Below are 1,021 nucleotides of genomic sequence, written 5' to 3' on the forward strand. Positions count from 1 at the left end.
AGAGCCAGTCTTCTTGTGTGTTTCAGGCTCAGTGCTCAAACTCGCGTGACGGAGCCTTGACCCCCGGGGGAGGAGAGCGGAACTAGTGGACTTGCGGCTCTCGGCTGCCTAGGAGGGGACAGAGGCCCCTTACGCCCCTCTCCTGTCTGCGGGAGGAGCTTAGGTGGTCTTTCTGTTGGGGCTGGGCAGCAGTCCCTGGCCAGTTTCAGGCACGGTCAAATACTTGCAACACACGCACACGCACACACACACACACGCACACACACACACACACACACACACACACACACGCGCGCGCGCGCAAAAGCTCACGAGATTGAAATGAATTGTTACAGAGTGGGAGGCTTCTGGGCCATTTGAACATATTGTCACACAAGCTCGCGATATGCCAGCTGAACTGATTCCCTGGTAAAAACCTTCTTGCGGACGAACCCAGCTCAGGCAATGCACGGCTAATATCAGGGCCGCTCCAAAGAGTGCCCAGTAAGTTTGTCATAGCGGTGGCCAGATCGGAGAGCGATGCTTGGTCGTCGGCCTGCACCAGCTCCACCAGCGTCTGTGCAGCGATCTCATCAAACTTGCGTGGTTTGCGTGTTCCTGATTGTCCTCTAAGCGGCAGGACATCGCCATTCGCCACGTAGGACTGTATGATAGCATGCACAGTCCTCTCGCAAGGTCTGTGCCCGAAAGCCTCAGCTATTTGCGCTTGCGTGTAACCCTCGTCGAAATAGAGGTGGCAAACACGTTCGCGCACTTGTTTGCTGTAGTAGTAACGGTTCAATACTTCTCCCATTGTGAGATCCGCTCTACAAACTGAGTATGCACACGTACGTATTCGCGTATATAGAATATTATAATAGAAATTATGCGTGTTCCTTGCGACTTGCGACTTGCAACTTGCGACTTGCAACTTGCCAAATACAGAAGTACGGAGGGCCCTATGCCAACCACGGATATCACACCAGGACGAGACAGTCCGAGTTTTGGCCATTCCAGCACAGAATGCAGAGTCAGACAACAG

The sequence above is a fragment of the Volvox carteri genome, assembly GCF_000143455.1.
Source record: "Volvox carteri f. nagariensis unplaced genomic scaffold VOLCAscaffold_54, whole genome shotgun sequence".
Classification (NCBI taxonomy): domain Eukaryota; kingdom Viridiplantae; phylum Chlorophyta; class Chlorophyceae; order Chlamydomonadales; family Volvocaceae; genus Volvox; species Volvox carteri.